This window comes from Neovison vison, chromosome 13 (genome assembly GCF_020171115.1).
Source record: "Neovison vison isolate M4711 chromosome 13, ASM_NN_V1, whole genome shotgun sequence".
Classification (NCBI taxonomy): Eukaryota; Metazoa; Chordata; class Mammalia; order Carnivora; family Mustelidae; genus Neogale; species Neogale vison.
In genome coordinates this window covers 80,654,615-80,678,717 of record NC_058103.1, presented here as the reverse complement: position 1 = coordinate 80,678,717, position 24,103 = coordinate 80,654,615, and positions in this window count along the sequence as shown.

The window sequence follows — 24,103 nt, the reverse complement described above, 5'->3', positions numbered from 1 at the left end:
TTCAGTACCAGGTGAAGTCATGCTTGCTGATGGTGCTCCCCTTCCTTGACTCTTCCAGTGACATTGGTCTCCCTCTCCATTGTACCTAAAGCCTTTGGCATTTGAACATCATTTTATTCTTCGTTGTCTCGTGTGTGCTATAGGATATGCTCTATCCTTCTATCTTCTTTGTAAGACTGATGACATATTAAGTGTTCACTGAATGAATGTTTCATCAAAGTTCACTTAGGTTAGAGTTTCCAGATAAAATCATGCTATCCCTTTTTCCACTTCCCCTCCAACACATGTTGTTGTTCCACTGTTGGTGGGAATGCAAGTTGGTGCAGCCTCTTTTGAGAACAGTGTGGAGATTCCTCAAGAAATTAAACATAGAACTTCCCTATGACCCTGCAATTGCACTTCTGGGTATTTACCCCAAAGATACAGATGTCGTGAAAAGAAGGGCCATCTGTACCCCAATGTTTATAGCAGCAATGGCCATGGTTGCCAAACTATGGAAAGAACCAAGATGCCCTTCAACGGATGAATGGATAAGGAAGATGTGGTCCATATACACTATGGAGTATTATGCCTCCATCAGAAAGGATGAATACCCAACTTTTGTAGCAACATGGACGGGACTGGAAGAGATTATGCTGAGTGAAATAAGTCAAGCACTGAGAGTCAATTATCATATGGTTTTACTTATTTGTGGAGCATAACAAATAGCATGGAGGACATGGGGAGTTAGGAGAAGGGAGTTGGGTAAATTGGAAGGGGGAAGTGAATCATGAGAGATTATGGACTCTGAAAAGCAATCTGAGGGGTTTGAAGTGGCAGGGAGGTGGGAGGTTGGGGTGCCAGGTGGTGGGTATTATAGAAGGCACGGATTGCATGGAGCACTGGGTGTGGTGAAAACATAACGAATACTGTTATGCTGAAAATAAATAAATTAATTTTTAAAAAATCATGCTATCCAAGTGAAATGTGAATTTCAGATATACAATGGAAAAAATTTTAGTGTAAGTTTATTCCAAATAATTCACAAAACTTACATTTAAAAAAGTCATTTTGTATCTGAAATTCACACTTAACTGAGATCCTATATTTTTATTTGCTAATTCTAGCAACTCTAACTCGGATCTGTTTTTCACTTCAGACCTCTTAAAGAAATTCTTCCTTGGCATAAGGACTGTTTGGGAATTAAGCAACCAACTCAGCTTTTTTTTTTTTTTTTTTTAAATTAACATATAATGTATTATTAGCCCCAGCAGTACAGGTCTGTGAATCATCAGGCTTACACACTTCCCAGCACTCACCATAGCACATACCCTCCCCAATGTCCATAACCCAACCCCCCTTCCCCTGGCAACCCTCAGTTTGTTTTGTGAGATTAAGAGTCTCTTACAGTTTGTGTCCCTCCCGATCCCATCTTGTTTCATTTTTTCCTTTCATACCCCCCAAGCCCCCAACTCTGCCTCTCAAATTTCTCAAATCAGGGAGATCATATGATAATTGTCTTTCTCTGATTGACTTATTTCACTCAGTATAATACCCTCTAGTTCCATCCACATCATTGCAAATGGCTGGATTTCATTTTTTTTTTTTTTTTTGATGGCTGTGTAAGCAGCCAACTCAACTTTTATCTTTTAACCCTTGGAGCACAGGTCTTAATTTATCTGCTCTGGCTTTTGCTGTTTGATCCTCACACCCTCATTTAATAGACTTTATCGTAATGTATTTTCTTCTTATACAGAATTTGATATATACAAAGTTGTATATCTTGGACTGAAATTCAGAATACATTTTGCTAATCCTGGATTTCCATGATCACATATAAGAACAGTTAGCATGTAAAATTCAAATAAAAATAACTCCCTGCTAAAAATTAAGATATAAATGCCTAAACATTAGTATTCCATCAGCTGTATGGGGGCAACATTCACCTGTGCTGCCCTCTGTCTCTCATCTCCAGTACCTAGCACAAGGTAGCCCATGTTCTATAAATAACTGGCTCACGGTCTACCTTCTCTCCTCTCATCCATCCTTCCACAGCCATTAGAGTCACAGGCCATCAAGATTTCTTCCTTTTAGGGTACCTGGGTGGCTCAATGGGTTAAGTCTCTGCCTTCGGCTCAGGTCATGGTCTCAGAGTCTTGGGATCAAGCCTGACATCAGGTTCTTTGCTTAGCGGGGAGCCTCCTCCCCCCCCTTCCCTGCCTCTCTGCCTACTTGTGATCTCTTTTTCTCTCAAATAAATAAATAAAATCTTAAAAAAAGATTTCTTCCTTTTCACTCCACTTTTCTAAGTTAGTGATTCTCAAAGTGTGGTCCCTGGACCAGCAATTCTCAGTCACACCAGGGAACTTGTTAGAAATGCGTAGTCTTGGGTTCCTTCTGAGTTCTATGCCTGAGAAGCTCTAGGAGGAGTGAGTGGTCTGCATTTTAACAAGGCCTCTGGGTAATTCTGATGCATTAAAAAAAAAAAGATTTTATTTACTTATTTTGAGAGAGAGAGTGAATGAGAGAGAGAGAGAGAGAGCGCGCGAGTGTGAGAGGGGAGAGGTCAGGGGGAAGCAGACTCCCTGACAAGCAGGGAGCCCGATGTGAGGATTCAATCCCAGGACTCCAGGATCATGACCTGAGCCTAAGGCTTAACCAACTGAGCCACCTGGATGCCCAATTCTGACGCATTTTTTTTTTTTTTTAATTCTGATGCATTTTTAAAGAGCCACTAGGACAAAAAAATGTTTCCTATGTTCTTAGGTATAAAATGCAGAGAATGGATATGTAGGTAATTTTCATGCTGCTTACATGTAGTCGATGCATTAAATCAAAGTCAGTTGTCTGATTTTACTAGGCTTTTCCTCTGTTTCACTGTTTTATTTTGCTTTTTTCTCCTTCCATTTGTCTTCTTCCTCACAAAGTAAGCTTCGTTTCTTAACTTTTATCAAGTAGGTACATTTACAAGAAAAGTTCTGGTCGTCTTTCCTCTCTTCCTTTCCCGTCTCCTTCTCTTCCTCACTCCCTACCTCTTCCCTCTTCTCCCCCTTTCGCCTTTCCTCTCTATTTGATTGGAATTTCCAGTTTAGCCACTGAAATCCTTTGAGTAATTCTCCCGTCCTCTCCCACTCACATGAATGACCCTGGACTAGCATCCTTCCTTACTAATGCTGAAAACTCCTTCTCAGCTCCTCCAGACTGGCTGCCCTTAACCAGCCTTGCTTGCTCCCCTTCTAGTTCTATAGCTTCTACACACTTCTCTCTTATCCTTTGGCTCTGCCTTAATCTTTTAGGTCTCAGCTACTGCTTGCTATTCTAGCAAGTCACCACCCAACAAACAATCCCCACTTGAAATATGCATTACCATCACTAAAATCCACTTTTCATCACCATTACTCCCACTTTTTCCAGGCAGGGATGCTTTTAAATTCACACACATAATTGAGGAAATGAAATTTGTCGCTTATGCTTTCCAGAATTGGCCATTCACTGAGCTTCTATATATCTAATTCATAATTACTTTTGTTTCCTACATAGAACAATACTTCTATTTCTTATTACATGAAACTGTGCCCCAGCAGTTTATCCCTTCAGGAGGTGTCAGTTAGAACAAGAAGTATTTCCTAATTCTTATCCTGCATTTGTTGTTTAAAAAAACACACACATAACATTGGTGCACCTGGGTGGCTTAGTGGGTTAAGCCTCTGCCTTCGGCTCAGGTCATGATCCCAAGGTCCTAGGATCAAGCCCCGCATCAGGCTCTCTGCTGAGCGAGGGGCCTGCTTCCTCCTCTCTCTCTCTGCCTCTCTGCCTACTTGTGATTTGTCAAATAAATAAATAAAATCTTTAAAAAAAAAAACCACAACAAAACTGTCTTGAGCATAACCCATAGGCTAGACAGAAATTAGAAACTTTGGCAATTGATTCTTTATTTTTTTACATAAAATTCACCATTTAAAAATATACATTCCAGGGGCGCCTGGGTGGCTCAGTGGGTTAAAGCCTCTGCCTTCGGCTCAGGTCATGATCTCAGGGTCCTGGGATGGAGCCCCGCATCAGGCTCTTTGCTCCTCGGAGAGTCTGCTTCCTCCTATCTCTCTCTGCCTTCTTCTCTGCCTACTTGTAGTCTCTGTCTGTCAAATAAATAAATAAAATCTTAAAAAAAAAAATATATACATTTCAGTGGTTTTTAGTAAATTCACAATATTATGTAAACATTACCACTGATTCCAGAATATTTCCATCATTTCAAAAAGAAACCCCACAAAAGCAGTCAGTCCCAATGTCTTCCTTACTCTAGCCCCTGGAACCACTGAGATACTTAGTGTAGATACTTAGTGTAGATATTGTAGACTGGCCTTTCCTGGACATTTCATCTAAATGGAACATACAATGTGTGACTTTTTCTGGCTGGCTGCTCTCATTTAGTATAGTTCATCCATGTTTTAACATTTATCAGTACTTCGGTCTTCTTTATGGCTGCATAATACTTCACCATATATTCTTATATTCATATTGCTTATCCTTTTATCAGTTAATATAATGAATAGTACTGCTGTGAATATTTGTGGTTATGTGGATACTTCCCTAGAATATATATATACCTACAGATGGAATTCCTGGGTTGTGTTGTAACTATGTTGAAAATTTTGTGGGCCTCTTGAATTGTTTTCTACAGAGGCTGCCACATTTTACATTTCCATCAACAATGTATGAGGGAATTTTTTCATATTCTAACCCTTGTTATTTTATTGATTGATTGATTGATTAGTATTGTAGCTAACATAGTGGTTATAGAGTGGTATTATCATGGCTTTAATTAGGAGTTCTCTAATAAATAAGGGTGTTGAGCATCTTTTCATGTGTTTGTCATTTGTATATCTTGTTTGGAGAAATGACTATTCACATCCTTTGCCAATTTTTAAATTAGGTTGTGTTTTTATTAAGTTGTAAGAATTCCTTATGTATTCTGGATAGTCCTCTCTCCATATATATATTATATGCATATAATATGTATTTCATTTTATGTATCAGATGTACAATATTTTTCTCTTTCTGTGGGTTGTCTTTCTACTTTCTCCGTAGTGTTCTTTGACATGCAAAAAATTTTAATTTTGGTAATGTCCAATTTATTATTATTTTATTGTTGTTGCATGTGCTTTTGGTGTCATTTTTAAGAAACCACTTCCTGACCCAAGCTCATAAGTATTTACCCCATGTTTCCTTCTGAGAATTTTATACTTTTTACTCTTACTTTTAGGCCTTTAATTCATTTTGAGTTGATTTTTGTATATGTCATGCAGTAGTGGTCCAAACTTAAACTTTTGCATATGGGTATTGAGTTGTCCCAGCGCCATTTATTGAAAGGGCTATTTTTTTTTTTTCCAGTAGAATGGGCTTGACATCCTTTATTGATAATCAGTTGAAGGTAGACATATGAGTCTTCTTCTGGACTCTCAATTTTATTTCACTTACCTCTTTATTTTTATGCTGGTATGATACTATTTTGATTACCGAACCTTTGTAGTAAGTTTTGAAATCAGGAAATGTGAGTCTTCCAGCTTTATTTTTCATTTTCAAGATTATTTCAGCTCTTTGGGGTCTTTTGAATTTCTATATAAATTTTAGGATTAGCTTGTCCATTTTTGCAAAAATGGTGATTAAAATTTTGATAGTGATTGTACTGTATCGTAAATGAATTTGGGGTATAACACCATCTTAATGATATTAAGTCTTCAAACCTATGGACATGGGATATCTTTCTACTTGTTTAGGTCTTCTTTAATTTTTTTCCACAATGTTTTGTAGTTTTTACTGTATATTGTACTTCCTTAGTTAAATTTGTTTCTATGTATTTAATAATTTTAAATGGAAATTATCTTTATTTCATTGTCAGATTGTCCATTGCAAGTATAAAGAAATAAATGGAGTATAGAATTATTTAATCATCTGAAACTACTATAACACTCTATGTTAAATAACTGAAATTAAAAAAAAAATTTAAAAAGATGTGTGGATTTTTGTTTATTGATCCTATATCCTGCAACTTTGCTGGATTCTCTTATGAGCTCTTGCTTATGGGGTGTGTGTGTGTTCTTCAGGATTTCGGATATAAAGTATCATGTTATCTGCAAAAAGAAATAGTTTTATTTCTTCTTTTCCCATTTGGATGCTTTTTATTTTATTTATTTTCCTTGCTTAATTGCCCTGGCTAGAACTTCTAGTTCAATTTTTTTTATTAAGTTTTTAATTTTAATTCCAGCATAGTTAACAATGTTGACTAAAAGTGGCTGGAGGAGATAACCTTGACTTATTTTAGGTCTTAGGGGAAAAGTTCATTCTTTCATAATTAAGCATGATGCTAGCTATGTGTTTTTGTAGATGCCTTTTATCAGTAAAAAATTTCTCTTCTGTTTCTAGTTTATGGAACATTTTTTTTTTATCATGGAAAGCTGTTGTATGTTTCCAAATGCTTTTGCTACATCTATGGAGATGATCATTTAAAAGATTCTATTAATTGAATTTATTACATTTATTGATTTTCATATGTTGAACTAAACTTTCATTCCTGGAATAAATCCAAATTATTCATAGTGTGTAATCCCATTAAAGCTGCTGGATTCAGTTTGCTAACATGTTTGCATTTATATTCAAAAGAGATATCTATATGTAGGCTTTTATTTCCTGTGGTGTCTTTGTCTGACTTTGATATCAGGGTAACACTGGTATTGATAGAAAGAATTTGGCAGTATTCCTTTCTTTTCTATTTTATGGAGGAGTATAAGAAAGATTGGTATTAATTCTTTAAAAATATTTGGCAGAATTCACCAATGAAATCATCTGAAAAGAAAATCCTAGAATTTTCTTGATTTTTTTGATTACTGACTCTATCTCTTGGCTTATTTTTAATTTTTTTAATTTAAATTCAATTTCATTAATATATATTGTATTATTGGTTTCAGAGGTTGAATTTAGTGATTCATCAGTTGCCTACAATACCCAGTGCTCATTTTGTCAAGTGCCCTCTTTAATACCCATCACCCAGTTACCCCATCCCCCTCTATCTCATCTCTAGCAACCCTCAGTTTGTTTCTTAGAGTTAGGAGTCCCTTATGGTTTCCCTCCCTCTCTGTTTTCATCTTATTTTATTTTTCCTTCCTGTTCCCTATGTTCATCTCTTTTGTTCAGATTTTTTATTCCTTCTTGAATCAGATTTGGTAGTTTGTATGTTTTTATAACTTTATCCATTTCACCTGGGTTATCTAGTTTGTTGGCATATGGTTGCTCATAGTATACTCTTACATATATTTTTTTTATTTCTGTATAGTAACACATATTTTTATTTCAGTAGTAACATCCTCAGTTTCATTCTTGATTTTAATAATTTGAATGTTCTTTCATTTTCACTATGTCTGTAAAGCTAAAGGTTTGCCAATTTTGTTGATCTGTTCAAAGAACCAACTTTTGCTTTAATTGATTTTCTCTATTATTTTTCTGTTCCCTTTCTGTGTTCTAATTTTTATTATTTCCTTCCCTCTACTTGCTTTGGATTTGGTTTGCTCTGATTCTTCTAGTTTCTTACAATGCAAGTTTTAGTTATTGATTTGAGATTTTTATCATATTTTTAAGTAGGCATTTACAGCTATAAATTTCCCTCTGAGTACTACATCCCTTACCTTCTGTATGTTGTATTTTCATTTCTTTTTTTTTTTTTAAGATTTTATTTATTTATTTGACAGAGAAAGAGAGATCACAAGTAGGCAGAGAGGCAGGCAGAGAGAGGGGGGAAGCAGGGTCTCTGCTGAGCAGAGAGCCCAATGCAGGGCTTGATCCCAGGACCCTGAGACCATGACCTAAGCCAAAGGCAGAGGCTTAACCCCCTGAGCCACCCAGGTGCCCCTTTATGTTGTATTTTCATTTTTATTTATCTTAAAGTATTTTCTAATTTCCCTTATAACTTCTGACCCATTAGTTATTTAGAAATGTTTAGTTTCTATAAATTTGTGAATTTTCCATATAAAGACAGGCCATTTGAGCAGGTCTTCAGAGAGCCATGAGAAAGATGAAAGAAGTCTTTGCTAATGTGTTGCATTTGTGCACTGTTATTTTCAAAGCTACTGTTGAGCTGGGTATTGAAGGATAGGATTAGCTAGTGTAAAGTAAGACATACGTTGCACTTCTTTTTTTACATTTAAATTCAATTAATTAGTATATAATACATTGTTAGTTTCAGAGGTAGGTCAGTGAGTCATCTTCTTATATAATACCCAGTGCCTTACATCATGTGCCCTCCTTAATGCCTATCACCCAGTTACCCACTGTCCTCACCCCCTTCCCCTCCAGCAACCCTCAATTTGTTTCTTATGATTAAGAGTCTCTTATGGTTTATCTCCCTCTGTGGTTTCACCTTGTTTCATTTTTTCTTTTCTTCCTTTCTGATCCTCTCTTTTGTTTCTTAAATTCCATATGAGTGAGATCATATGATTATCTTTCTCTGATTGACTTATTTCACTTAGCATAATACTCTCTAGTTCCATCCACATTGGTGCAAATGGCAAGATTTAATTTTTAGTGGCTGAGTAGTATTCCAGTGAGTGTGTGTGTGTGTGTGTGTGTGTATGTATATATAAGACATACCACATCTTCTTTATCCGTTCATCTGTTGATGTACACATCTGGACTCTCTCCATAGTTTGGCTGATATGGACATTGCTGCTATAAGCATTGGGATACAGGTACCTCTTCCGATCACTCCATTTGTATCTTTGGGGTAAATACCCAGTAATGTAATTGCCGGGTGGTAAGGTAGATCTATTTGCAACTTTTTGAGGAACCTCCATACTGTTTTCCAGAGTGGCTGCACAAGTTTATATTCCTACCAACAGCGTAGGAGTTGTTCCCCTTTCTCCGAATCATAGCCAAATTCTGTGATTTCCTGACTTGTTAATTTTAGCCATTCTGACTGGTGTGAGGTGGTATCTCATTATGGTTTTGATTTGTATTTGATTTATATTGCCCTGATGCCAACTGATGTTGCACTTATTACTGAGAGTTAGCCAGTTTTTCTCTTTATCTTACCAAATGTTATCTGGATTGCTGCAAGCTTTCAGTTAGAGTCTAGAGTTCTGAAAAGGTTTATTCCAATAGTTTTTGCCATAATTTTTGTTGCTTTTATGGAGGGCAAACTTTTGCCCTTTTATGGAGGGCAAACTTTTTCCTTAATTTTTCATTTTCTGTAACATCTGAGAATTGATTCCTGAAGGAATATGAGATCCTCCTTTTCCTGAATAGTTTGAGAAATGGATTGCACACACCAGGTATGTTTAGTTTTGCCATAAGTAGGAGGATTCGCATGGGGTCTTCTCTAGTCCTGTGCATGTGTATTAATCCAGTATGGAATACATAGCATTCTAAGTATTTAATCTTATGATTCACAACATTAAATGTGACCAATATCAGTAATAATACAATTAACCAAACCAAAAATTTATAGTCTTTTAAAACACTAGCTATGGTCATGTATATTATCAGTTTATTTTTTATCTCTACCGTATTGTGTAAAGGAGTTATATTTTTAATCTTCCAACATAGAGGATAAAAATATAAGACAATAATTCAGACTGTCTTCAGATAAATTCTGCTATTGCCACAGGCTACTGGAAAGATTAATTGCTCGAGAACATGTTATATGGAGAAAATCTTGCTTGAGGTGTGGTTATTTCTCTCTCTAAAAGGAAATAAGAAAATTCTTAGGAATTCTTTGCCTATTAGCTAATATTTCCTATAGAAAAGAGAAGAACATAGATTATGAAGCTACTTTGGCAAACAGCACTGGACTGGGAATCAGGATATAGTTGAAATCATGACTGTGTCACTAATTTATTATATAGCCCTTAATACTCTGTAAAGTTCAATTTATTATATAGTTAAGAAGGGATTTGTTAGACTGAAGCTACAAACAGGTGGCAATGACATTGGATCCATTCTGCTGGGTTAAAGTTTCTCTTTTGTTGAATCAAATGAATACATATGCAACAAAATAACTCCAGCCTGAAAAAATTTTTGTGCCCTTGAACAGGTTTTATCAGAGTGATTCAATGGCAATAGCTAGGTTATATAATTCTACATCACTCTTAGAAATAAGCTTGAACTCGAGGTAGATAACAATACTATCTAGAATCCTGGTCAAGTTCTCAGTGTAGCCCAACTTCCTTTTGGGTGTCAGGGCTCAATGTTACTAATATTTTCATATGTTCTTTTCCAAGTGTAAGTACACAAGGTAGACATCTTGATGCTGTCTGCTGTAGTTGTTAGTCCAACACGCAACAGTTATCCCAGGAGTCTGTGGGAAACCTCAGAGGAATTCCAAATTGCCAACATTGGAAAACAGACCATCATGATAATGTTTCTAATAATTTCCCCACCTTGTCCTTCCTTCAAAGTGAAATATACAGGGAGGCAAGGAGTTGTGTAAAAAGATCACTGGACTAGGACAGAGGGGAGAGGAATGTTAGCCTTTCTCTGCTGCTAGCTAATTCTGTGGCCTTAACTACTTTAATTGGCTTGTTATTCTGATCCCGTATCTATAAAGTAGACTGGATTAGTGGCTGTCCATGTGTGATGTGCAGAACTCAAAAGGTTCTGTAGGATTGCTTCAGGCTGTTTAAGGATGTGAGGATGGTCTGAACAGGTAGGATTTCATCACCATCCCCCTTTCAACCAGAATAGTCCTACTATTGTTTATTTTATAGATTTGAGCTTCTGGGTATGAAGCTTTTTGAGGGAAGACTCTGAGGCTCTGAAAGTCTATTATAAATCTCCTTGGCCTAGTGTTACTGAACTCCATGTTTCTAGCTTAAACATGACAAAACTGTACAACTTTAAAATTAATGGGATTTCTACAAGTAACAACCAGAGAACCAGCAGCACCCTTTAAGAAAGGTCAGTGGTTAGAAGGAACTATGGGACGATGTAATGTGTGGAGTATGCTTGTCAAGTGTGCAATTTATTGATAATGATGATGACACAAGTATTCTGACAGTAGCTAGATATTTTTGGTGTATGCGTGTTCTTTTTCGCTGTAGTGCATTTTTATTTTTGTCATATTTTGCCAAACAATAAATAAAGACAGCATTAATATTCATGAGAGGTTGCAGGAAGAAAATGTGGAGTTTATTTTGCTCTCAGGGACACAAACCACTGAAGAGAAGATGCTGTAAACTCATACAACAGTAATAATGATCTACCTAATTCTCTGGGGTACATTAAAAGCACAGAGAGTTGTCTAAATTCATTTATGAGAGTGAAGCACATTGTAAGGCACCATATCTCACCTTTATGTGCCTTGATTTGACCCCCAGAGTGTACCTGAACCTTTTCAAATTTTCCCACACCTAGCAGAAACTTGAACTTAGGTACAGAGCCAAAAGGGCTTCTTAGTACTATAATATGAATATATGTAGCTGCCAACATTTATATTCCCCCCATTAGATTGTACATTTCTTAAGGACAAGAAATCTGAGTTTTTCATAGCATACTATAGTATTTCATAGCTACCATAGTATTTCATAGCATTTTCTCCAGAGTTGGAACTCAGTACATGTTGGTCAAAGAGAAAAGTTAAAGGAGGTGAGATATAGATCAAAATACCATCTTCAGGCTTAAAAGGATTTCTGCAGAACTCATGCAGGTTTTCTGGTCCTGGTTTACTGGTTGTCATGCCTAGGCTGGGCTGGGTCCAGTGGCGATGGGCCCTGCCTCAGCACTTACCCACAAGTCACCTGAGGAATCATTTGAGGACTGAGGAGAGTTTTCATTACAACCAAGAGGCAAGGTGCTCATCAACACTTTTTCCTTACTTCGGAAAGAGGAGGCAACTCCACTGAAAGCCCCTTCAGTTTGTGTGTATGATAAAATGATCATACCCCTTCGATGGAAGTCTCACACCTGAAATGCTGCCTGTGTTGTTTTAGTGAACAGCCAGGGCTGAGAAACATGAAGGCTTAGAAAAAGTGCTGGCTTAGGAGTTCAAGGGCAACGTTCAGATCCTCCTGTGGCCACTTACTCTCTGTATGATATTGAGTAGGGAGCAGTGGTTAAGAGCCTGGCTATTGAAGTCAGACTGCTTGGGTTTGGGGAAGTTACTTAACATCTCTGTGTAGTATTCATATGGTAAATAGGTATGATACCAGTGCTTGCCTCCGTTACTTATTATGAAGATAAGGTATTATATGTATAAGATATGAAAATGTATGTAAGAAAGAACTGAACACCTGGCCATTATAGATCTCAGACAGGTATTTTCCGTTATTATTATTATTGCTGTTATTCCATCAAAGCTTCAGTTACTTCGTCTGTCAAATAAGCTTGTAATATTTACCTTCAAAGTTTACATGAGGCTTTGAAATAACATTTTTTGACATCCCTGACATGTCATAAGTGTTCAATAAATTGAAGCTGTTAGTGTTTTTTTAAGATTTTATTTATTTACCTGAAAGAGAGAGAGAGAGGGATTGCAAGTAGGCGGAGCTGCAGGGAGAGGAAGAGGGAGAAGCGGGCTCCCTGCCGAGCACGGACCCTGATGCGGGACTCCATCTCAGGACTCTGGGATCATGACCTGAGCTGAAGGCAGATGCTTAACCAGCTGAGCCCCCGAGGTGCCCGGAAGCTGATATTTTTATAACAGGATTATTGTAAATTCTGATCTCAGTTATATGATGTATAGTTGGAGGACACCTGATGTTCTCCTACATATAGAGGGATGTGTCATCCCCGAGGAGGGGCGCACAGGTAGTCTTACCATTTTCCAGTTGTCACTGTACAAGCTTTTAACCATGATCTCCCAGAGGGGAAAATGTGTTGGTTGGCTTGTTGGTATTTTGCCATTGAAGTAGACTTACAGGTTTTTGGTTCCATCTCTGGACTAGGACCTCTGATAGGGACTCTGGGGTTTGATAATAGCCATACCCCTGAGTTTGGGTAAGTTATCTTGCCTTGCTGGCATTCAGATTATTCTTAGGTAAAATGACGCTGTGGTGGAGGAGGGGAGTACCGAGCGCCCTGGGAGAGTAAGCACTTAGCATAATATCTCTGGCTGCTTCAGATATTTTGCTTCCCTCTTTTCTTCATCTATAAGCTCAAGACTTTCATCTAGGTTTTTTTTTTCCTTTTTAAGATCATTTCCAACTTCAGCATTCAGTATCAATATGATATTATAGATTTCGTATATTTTATGCTTTGGCATCAACATGGAATTTTTGTATCTTGGTTTCTCATGTCACTAGAGGAATTTTACTCCAACAAAACAGTATTTTAATGCTGTTGAATATTAATATTTATGTTCTAACAGTTAAAACAGATTTTCCTGACTGTGGAGAAAAGGGCAGATATTTGAAACATGTACATGATAATTGCTATTTGCCAGAAATTCAAATTCATTGATTAGTCACAGCCAAACATTTTGGGATCATCCAAGGAATTAGGGAAATTAATCCAATTATATGGATATATTTCCTTTGTGATCCTATTGATGACTGTTTGGGGAAAATAGAATATGAAAACATAAATATGGTTCAGAGAGAAATCTTTTAAGCCAAAACATTATGAAGGGTTTTGCTATAATCCATTCAGAAATTCTGAAAGGTAGATTGGATGTATCATTCTTGCTTAACCACTGAGGAAATTAAAACACCAAAAGAATGAGAGATTCATCTATCTCCTAGCACGGCAGGGACAGAGCCAGGATTAGAATGCAAATGGCACTGTTATCCAGGCTTATATAAAACAATGTGCAGCCCCAAATGTATATTTAAAAGACATTCCTAGTGTTAAATGGTTCTGTTGGAGTGTATTTTCCCTTTTACTATTCAATAATCCATTCCTATTTAGCTCTTGTAGGCTCTAGAAGAACCACAGAATGTTGAACATATATATAGAGGTCCTTGGAAATCAGAGTCTCTCTGCCGGACTTCACAAAGGACATGGTTGAAAGCAACAGAAGGAAAGAGAGAGCGGCCTCAGTCACCACTACAGAGTAAAAAGTGCACATATATATATGTATACATACACACACACACACACACACATATATATATAAATCCTGAAAGCTTTATTTTGTTTGCTCAGAACTGCAGTAGAATTCTTGTGCCCTCTCTCTCTCTCCTAGCTATTTTCAGTGCATTCTGGTTCCAAATATATTGTAAGGCCAAGCGCACTGAGAGGAAATACTGCAGACATGACCCAGGGCTGGGCTTGATTTAGGTTGTGAAACCAGCAGGATTGAGGTGGAGTTGGGCAGGGAGGGAGGACAGAAGAAAATGCTGAAAAACGAACTCTCTAAAATCAACTTGTGACCCAAAGCATTGCTTACCAAATGTGTGGCTGGCTCATAAAGACCTTTTAGTTCTGCTTGAATCTACTTGGGCAGACATAGAGGCTAATTGGTATAGGGGGAGGAGAAGTTTCCCTCAACTTTCTCAGGGTCCCAGGCTAAGTCTGAAAATTAAACTGGCAGATTAACAGGAGAAAACCATATGAATTTTTCTAAATTTTTACATTTACATGGGAGCCTTCACAAGAACAAGAAGCTTTTCTACCTTTTAGAAGAGGAAACAATAGAATCACGAACAATGGGGACAATACGGAGGGGTTTCGGCTAGTAGTAAGTGGAGAAGAAGTTAGTTGGAGTAAGGGTTAGTTTAACAAGTTTTGTTTATGCATATTTCTCAACCTCCATTCCCCCTCTCTCTGTTTCCTTTCCTTGTGGTGTAAGACAGTACTTTTGCCCTGGAGATTTATCTCTGGCCTTTTAGGACAGAAGGGCAAGGTGGGAAGGTCAGAGTGACCTTACTGCTTCTGTCATTTTCTCAGACTTCTTCAGCTTAAGATACTCAATATGCCAAAGTACCATATCTTGGCAAGTCTTGAACACTATCACTGGATAGAAAATTCTGTGACGCACTAGCTTTCTTCCTTGTGTTCCTGGTTCTGGTGCTCTGACTTTCCTGGCAGGGCAAGATTTCCCAGTATGGACCAGCTGGGTGTAAAGAAAAGAACTGGGGTCAGGAGTCAATGAGAGGGGTCTGTGGAATTCCAGTTTTGCTGTTTGCCACCTGTGTGACTTTGGGCAAGCCACTTAATCACTCTGGAACCCTAAACCTACCCTTAAAATTGGCATAAAAATAGTATCTGCTTCCCAGCATTGCCACAATGCTGTTGTGACAACAGCCTGACTCAGGGGCTATTACAGATTGAGTACTTAACAGAATTGTTATTATAGTTAGCATGGACTTGGGTATGTTGAGGTGTCAACCCATTCTTTTCTGTTTTTTGGAGTTTGCTTTCTGTAGTTGCTTTATGAAGATTATAAGGTTCTCAAAGCTGAGCTGCTTAATCAGAATTTTCTCCCAGTTGTTCCTTCATATTCTACATAATACTTTATAGACTTTGGTCAAGCTTAATCAAGCAAGGTTTTAGGCTAATGACTTTGGCTGGTATGTGATGAAGAAGGAGCCGTAGGGCATATGCATATATATGCAAAGTTGGGAGTCAGGATCGAAATGTTGTTAAATATGCAAAAAACAGGTATTGAGTTAAATTACAAACTAATAGTAATTTGCTCAGGAGTCTGAAGGAGAAAAAATTTCAGAGAAAAAGTATTGTTATTCTTATGGTCAGCTATATGCTGGATTAGAAATACTTAAAAAAAAAAAGATTTTATTTATTTATTTGACAGAGAGAGCGAGCACAGAGCATGAGCAGGGGTGGAGGGTGGGGTGGAGGAAGAGCAGAGAGAAAGAGAGGAAGAAGCAGAATCCCCACTGAACAGGGAGCCCAGCACAGGGCTCTGGATCCCAGGACCCCAGGATCATGACCTGAGCTGAAGGCAGACCCTTAGCTGACTGAGCCACCTAGGTACCCCAATATATGTGTTAAAAATAATATTGTTTCTTATTATAAAAGCAATCTTTGATCAACACAGAAAATTTGGAAAATCTTCACTAGAAGTAACCATTGTTAATAAAAGTCTATTACCTTTTAGTGCATTATCTTAGCAAATATTTAATGCATAGTGTATGTGCTTATCTATTACATAAATATTTTTTAGCAAACTGAAGTTAGATTTTTATTTATTTATTTGATAGACAGAGAGAGATCACAAGTAGGCAGAGAGGCAGGCAGAGAGAGAGGGGGAAGCAGGCTCTCCGCTGAGCAGAGACCCCGATGCGGGGCTCGATCCCAGGACCCTGAGATCATGACCTGAGCCGAAGGCAGAGGCTTAAACCACTGAGCCACCCAGGCGCAAACTGAAGTTAAAACTTCTATTTACAGCTGTGGTCTATAACTAAACCTGTTGACCATAACTAGACTAGGGAAATGGGAATCCGTAAGCCTGAGTGGAGTTTGGGATTTAGGAAGCCATCTGGGGAGAACTGCTATTTTATTTTATTTTATTATAATATTTTTATTGGCGTATACTTGACACACACTGTTACATTAGCTTCAGGTATACAACATAGTAATTGAACAATTTTGTACATTATGTTGTGCTTACCTCAAATATAGCTACCATCTGTCCATATAAAATACTATTACAATACCATTGACTATATTCCTTGTGCTGTACATTGTATCCTCATGATTTATTCATCCTATAACTGGTAGCGGGTATCTTCCACTCCTCTTAATCCATTTTCCCCATCCCTCTACCCTCCTCTCTTTGGTAACCATCAGTTTGTCCTGTGTATTTATGTGTCTGTTTCTGCTTTATGTTTTTTATTTGTTTTGCTTTTATAGATTCTGCATACAAGTGAAACCATATGGTATTTGGTATTTATCTTTCTCTGTCTGACTTATTTCATTTAGCATAATACCATCTAGGTTTGTCCAGGTGTCCAATGGCAAATCTCATCATTTTTATGGATATATATGTATATCCATAAAGTATTATATATATATGTATATATATACATACACAAATACACATGTGTGTGTGTGTGTGTGTGTGTGTGTATGCGCCACATCTTTATCCCTTCATTTATCAATGGATACTTGGGTTGCTTCCATATCTGGACTATTGCAAGTAATGCTGCAATAACAATAGGGGTTTGAGGAGAAATGTAATTTTCATACAAAAAGTGGAAGAGGGCTCAAAGAAGAAGACGTAGCAAACAGTAAAATCCAGACTAGGACATCTCATTAATGTATACCTTTGGCCAGATTGGTCTGACTACTTTCAAAATCCCTTTACTTCCCTGAAGGACTTGTACTCTGGAAACTATAAAACATTGAAGAAAGAGGGGCGCCTGGGTGGCTCAGTGGTTAAAGTCTCTGCCTTTGGCTCAAGTCATGATCCCGGGGTCCTTGGATCAAGTCCTGCATCGAACTCTCTGCTCAGCAGGAAGCCTGCCTCCTCCTCTCTCTCTCTTTCTGTCTGCTTCTCTGCCTACTTGTGATCTGTCTGTCAAATAAATAAATAAAAATCTTTCAAAAAAACATTGAAGAAAACACAAACAAATGGAAAGCTATTCCATGCTCATGGATTGAAAGAATAAATATTAAAATATCCATACTACTTAAGTGATCTACAGATTTAATGTAATCCCTTTCAAAATACCAACAGCATTTTTCACAGAACTAGAGCAAACATTCCTAAAATTTGTGTGGAACCACAGAACACCCCGAATAGCAAAAGCAACCTTGAAAAGAAGAACAAAGCTGGAGGTATCACAATTCCATATTTCAAATTACACTACAAAGCTGCAGTGGTCAAAACAGTATGGTACTGGCACAAAAATAGATTGGAACACAGTAGAAAGCCCAGAAATAAACTCGTGAGGATATGGTCAATTATTCTTTGACAAAGGAGGCAAGAATATGCAGTGAGAAAAAGACAGTCTCTTCAACAAAAGGTGTTGGGAAAACTGGACAGCTAAATACAAAAGAATAAAACTGGACCACTTTCTTGTACCATACACAAAAATAAACTCAAAATGGATTAAGCACCTAAATGTGAGACCTAAAAATCCTAGAAGAGAACACAAGCAGTAATTTCTCTGATATTGGCCATAGCAACATTTTTCTAGCTGAGTCTTCTGAGTCAAGGGAAACAAAAACAAGAATAAACTGTTGGAAAACTGTATGGGATTTCCTCAAAAAATTAATAAAACTGTGGTATGACTTAGTAATTGCACTACTGGATATTTACCCAAAGAATATGAAAACAGTAATTCAAAGGGATATGTGCACCCCTAAGTTTACTGCAGCATTTTTTACAACAGCCAAGTTATGGAAGCAGCCCAAGTGTCCATTGATAGATGAATGGATAAAAAAGATGCACACACACACACACACACACAAGAATATTATTCAGCCACAAAAATAATGAAATCTTAACATTTGCAATGATGTAGATAGATCTAGAGAGTATAATGCTAAGTGAAATAAGTCAGAGAAAGGCAAATGACATATGATTTCACTTATGTGGAATTTAAGAAACAAAACAAAGGAAGAAAGTTTAAAAAAAAAAAAAGACAAACCAAAAAACAGCCTCTTAATTATGGAGAACAAATTGATGGTTACCAGAGGAGAGATGGGTGGGGCAATGGGTAAAATGGGTGAAAATGATTAAGAACACATTTATTTTATTATTTATTTATTGTTTTATTTAAATTCAATTTAATTAATGTATAGTATATTATTAGTTTCAGAGGTAGATTTAATGATCATCAGTTACATATAATACCCAGTGCTCATTCCATCAAGTACCCTCCTTAATGCCCATCACCCAGTTTCACCATCCCCCAATGCCCTCCACTCCAGCAAGCTTTAGTTTGTTTCCTATATTTAAGAGTCTCCCTCTCTGTTTTCATCTTGTTTTTTCTTCCCTTCCCATATATTCATGTTTTTTTCTTAAATTCCACATATGAGTGAAATCATATGTTACTTGCCTTTCTGTGATTGACTTATTTCACTTAGCATAATACCCTTTAGTTCCATCCCCATCATTGCAAATGATGAAATTTCATTTTTTGATGCCTGAGTAATGTTCCATTATACACACACACATACACACACACACAGACACACTCCCCCACATCTTTGTCCTTTCATTTTTCAGTGGACATCTGGGGTCTTTCCATAGTTTGGCTATTGTGGACATTGTTGCTATAAACATTGAGGTACAGATGCCCCTATGAATCACTATCTTTGTATCCTTTGGATAAATAACTAAAAGTGCAGTTTCTGGGTCATATAGTAGCTCTATTTTTAATTTTTTGAGGATCCTCCATACCATCTTCAGGAGTGGCTGAACTGTTTGCATTCCCACCAACAGAAGAACATATTTATTTTGATGAGCACTGGGTAATACACAGAATTATTGAATCATTACATTGTATACCTGAAGCACTGTATATCAACTATACTTGAATTGAAATTTTTAAAAAGATCCCCTTATTTCTCATGGCCTCAACTCATGAACTGTTTATTTGCATGTATTCTTAGACCAGCACTGTTTGTGTTAAAATTTTAAAAACTTGGAAGGTAGAAAAGGAACAGTTTAATTTTCCCTTTTATAGTACCACATAGAAATAAAAATATGTTGTAATGATCTTATGGGGACCCAACTCTTTAGAAAGAATTGATTTGAACTTGAATAGCTATGTGATGGGAAGAAATGGAAGTTTTCATTAGGCAAATTGAAGTCAGTATAGTTATGTTCAAAATACAACAGGCAATAATAATTAGAACTTGAAACATAGCAGAAAACGAGTTAGTTTTAAAACAAAATAGGGAAACTGGTAAAGAGCCAGAAGTGCCATGGTTAGCAGGTTACAATTGAGGCATCTTAACAAATGTCAAACACAGGAAGTATTTAAGTAGTAATGGAGCATAATTAAAATGGCAGAAGGTGGGGGTGCCTGGGTGGCTCAGTGGGTTAAAGCCTCTGCCTTTGCCTCGGGTCATGATCCCAGGGTCCTGGGATTGAGCCCCACATCAGACTCTCTGCTCAGCAGGGAGCCTGCTTCCTCCTCTGTCTCTGCCTGCCTCTCTGCCTACTTGTGATCTCAGTCTGTCAAATAAATGAATAAATAAATCTTTTAAAAAAAATAGCAGGGGCACCTGGGTGGCTCAGTGGGTTAAGCCTCTGCCTTCGGCTCAGGTCATGGTATCAGGGTTCTGGGATCGAGCCCCGCATTGGGCTCTCTGCTCAGCGGGGAGCCTGCTTCCCCCTCCATCTCTGCCTGCTGCTCTGTCTGCTTGTGCGCTCTCTCTCTCTCTTTCTAATAAATAAATAAAATCTTTAAAAAAAATGGCAGAAGGTGTTTTCACTGCTCCGTGTACAATGGTTTGATATGGATGATAACTTATTTTTTTTTATTTTTAAAGATTTTATTTATTTATTTGACAGAGAGAGTGAGAGAAAGAGAGAGATCATAAGCAGGGGGAGTGGCAGAGGGAGAGAGAGAAGCAGGCTTCCATTGAAGCCCAACTTGGGGCTTGATCTTAGGGCCCCAAGATCATGACCTGAGCTGAAAGCAGATGCTTAACCAACTGAGCCAACCAGGTACTCTGGGACAATGACTTTGAAAAGCAAAGACCAGCAAAGGGGATGTCTCTGAGATGTGGATGTAAAGGATTGTGACTATGATCCTAGAAAGGAAATCATTAACTATGTAGAATGTTCTTCTTGTGTGTACTTATTATATAGTATTTGTTGAGAGACAGAATCTCATTCATCCACTCATTTATTCATTCATATTTAATCAAAAATATTTTGAACACCTATCGTGTTTTAGAATGCATTTTCTAGGATTCTAGAATGTATACATGCTATGTATACATGGATGCAGAAATAAATAAAACTGACCCAAGTCCTTACTTGAGTGGAGTGTACAGTCTCAATGAAGATGATGGAAAATAAGCAAATGAATATATAACATGATGTCAGATAGTGATAAGTGGCATGAAGAAAAATAAGGCAATAGAAGGGTTAGAGAATGTGTGGCTGTGCTAGTTTAAATGGTGTATTTGAAATAGAGGGGAGAGAGGAGCCACCAGTAATGTCAGGAAAATGAACCTCAGGTTATTGACTAATGGGCTATGGGAGAAGCTGACAAACACTGGTTAGAATAAAGAGGTCATGGGAGAGTGTGAGTGAGAAACATGGGTTCCAGGCTCAGGGAGATCTGGGTTTGAATCTTTTCTACTGACAGAAACTTTGTGACTTTAGCCATATTACTTAAACATTGTGAGCCTCAGTTCTTTTTTTTTTTTTTTTTTAAATTAAAAATTTTTTTTAAAGATTTTATTTATTTATTTGACAGAGAGAGATCACAAGTAGGCAGAGAGGCAGACAGAGAGAGAGAGGAGGAAGCAGGCTCCCTGCTGAGCAGAGAGCCCGATGCGGGACTCGATCCCAGGACCCTGAGATCATGACCTGAGCCGAAGGCAGCAGCTTAACCCACTGAGCCACCCAGGCACCCCGTGAGCCTCAGTTCTATTATCTGCAAAGGAAATGTCTTTTCTGCAGAGTTGTTAAAGATTAATTATGCATGAAAATATATGACTTAATATTCTTAACCCATTTACTGGTTGTAGGTCTGCATTGTAAAGCCTTTTGTAGATACTGTCTCATTTAAGCTCGTAACAACACTGTGGTAGATACTATTACCATCATTATACAGATATGAAAACTTAAGCACAGACAAGTTAAGTAACTTGCCCAAGTTTGCACAGGTAAGTGATGGAGTCATGTTTCAAACTTCTAGGAAGCCTAGCTCCATGATCCAAACTCTTAGGGTTTTCCTTTCCTTCTTTATGGAATGAAGGTAGAACGAAGGAAGATGTTCCCTCAGGACTACCCATTCTTGTGTTTTATGGTGTATGAACACAGAGAAGTAGTTTTACATGAGAAATAAGGCCAGGACATTTGGACGGGGCCAAAATATGGTTGTTTGGGAATGTCAGCTTCTGGCCACAGCTCAGAATGATGTAAAACACCTGAATATCTGAACTGATAAGGGAGGTGCTCTACTGTTGTATTTCCATCTTATTACTCAGAGTCTTTATCTCATGAATGTGCCAATTTTGCCCATGCTGGATATAAAATGTAGTTGGGCACAGATGAATTGGTGACTTTGTGATGCTTATTCTGAAAATTTGATCTTCTTATTTTCAGAGATGTGTTTGTGTTCTGAACATTAAATACCAAAAGGTGAAAGGATATTAAGCACAAGAAATTGCAAACAAAAAGAGTAAATACCCATCAAGAAAAAATATTTGTGTATATATGGCTGTAGTGGAGGGGTGAGAGTTGGGATTGTGAGGCTAGGAGGACATCACAAAATAAGGCAAAAAAAAAAAATCATGGGCGTGCCTCATGGGAATGGAAAAGCCAAGAAATTAAAGTTTCTTTCAGGGGTCAAGTGGTTTCTCCTGACCCTTACCCTTGTCTTTCTAATATGTATTCCTCTCTCAAGTCCGCAAGACCTTTTGGCAACCTTCCACAATGCTTTAAGGAAACAAGTCTGCCCCTAGTAGGGAACAGATTCACTCTGGACTGTTCAAATAAAAATTGTGTAATGGGTGACCACTAACTGGGCAGAGGTAAGTGAATAAATATGGGATACAGACACCTCCCGAAACTAGCAAACAGTGGGAAACCATTACTATCTTCAAAGATGAAGGGATGAAGCAAGAAAATATTATTTCCAGAGCCCAGTAGGAGGTGGATGCATTGAAGAAGATCCAGCCACGGGCAGCTAGAGTCAGAAGGGACATAGGTAGGGTCAACGGTAAGGACTGAAATAGGGAGAGAGAAGGAAGAAATCCATTTACTGCTCTTTTCTTGTTGTAGAATTAGAGAACAACATGTGCCTCTCACTGACTGAATCCAACAGAGATCTAGCTAGAAATAGATGCATAGTTACATTCCTTTCCCATTGTTGCTGCTGTAACAAATCACCATAAACTTGTTGGCTTAAACCATATAAGTTAAATGTCCTATAGTTTTGTATGTCAACATGGTTTTTACTGGGCTAAAATCAAGGTGTCCCCAGACTGCATACCTGTCTGAAGACTCCAGGGAAGAATCAATTTCCGTGCCTTTTCTGTCTTCTAGACACCATCAACATTCCTTGGTGCATGGCATTTCCTCTGTCTTCAAAACTAGTGACTCAATAGGGTTATGTCCTTATGTCATATCTCTCTGACCCTGCATCTGTTACTGCATTTCTTTCTCTAAACACAGCTGGGAGAGGTTCCCTCAAGATTGTGTGTGATTACATTAGGCCTACCAGAATAATCTCCTCATCTCAATATATTTAACCTTAATCACATCTGCAAAGTCCCTTTTGCCACAAAGTAATATATTCCCAGGTTCTGAGGACTAGGTCATGGACATCTTGTGGTAGGGGGGTGGTGGACATTATTTTGTCCATCACAGTAATCCACGGGTTCTTCTTCACAAGGCACATAGTAGAGAGGTGGAAAATAGATATGGGTGTGTGGAGGATTCTTCTTTAAATGAAGAGTAGTTAGCACAGAGGCAATTTGATATCCCCATCTTTTCTATAAAGTGTACAAATATATTGAACTTGGCTAATTTCAGTGTTACCATTTTATTGACTTATATTTATTCATTTTTATTTGATCACCTATTGTATAACTAGACATTTGCTGGCTTTGCTAACTTCAAATAGGAAAAACTATACTAGAAATATAAGATACGGTCTTTGATTTGAGAAATTTACAATCATACTAGGCCAAGAGATGTATAGACCTGAAACTGTTAATGGCAGATCAAGGCAGGAAGTATTGGAGGAATAAAGAGAAAAGGGAGAAAAGAGAGTTTTGTGTAAATCATGGAAATTATTTTATGGAAGTTGTAAGTTCAGCTGAACCCAGAGGGCTGATTAAGGTTTTTAAAATGGAGAAAGTATTCCAAGATTGTAGAAAAGGAAAGGGAAACAAATGTTGGAATAAAAATATGTCATTTTGCATATATTATACCTCCTGGGTAGTAAGAGTAAAAATAAAAATAGCAGTGTCCTCCATTAAATTTCAACCAAACCAATGAAAATTTGTAGTGTCCTACAAAGTATCCTTAGGTTTCTTATTT